The sequence below is a fragment of the Penaeus monodon genome, chromosome 33 (genome assembly GCF_015228065.2).
Source record: "Penaeus monodon isolate SGIC_2016 chromosome 33, NSTDA_Pmon_1, whole genome shotgun sequence".
Lineage (NCBI taxonomy): Eukaryota > Metazoa > Arthropoda > Malacostraca > Decapoda > Penaeidae > Penaeus > Penaeus monodon.
This window is the reverse complement of record NC_051418.1, coordinates 32,716,470-32,716,791: the sequence shown is the minus strand read 5'-3', so window position 1 is coordinate 32,716,791 and position 322 is coordinate 32,716,470.

Below are 322 nucleotides of genomic sequence, written 5' to 3'. Positions count from 1 at the left end.
CAGTCAGTACTACCACGATGCATTTTAAAGTTTCAATGCAAGTATAGGTATTATATAACTCAATATTAGCTACGGCTGTTTCTTTCATCAATAGAATCTTGCAGAAAATGTATATTAACACTTTTATATGCACATATACAGCTGTATACGAACAATCTGTATTTTCAATATATAATTAAAATTCAATTAAACAAGTATAATAAAACAGAAATAAAACAATAATAATGTCAATATTGCGATACAGGTTTCTCGTGTCGTGTTCGCATGCTTGGTCGTAATTCTGCTGGCTGGCTGCGCCTTGGCCTTCCCTGACCCAAGCGGA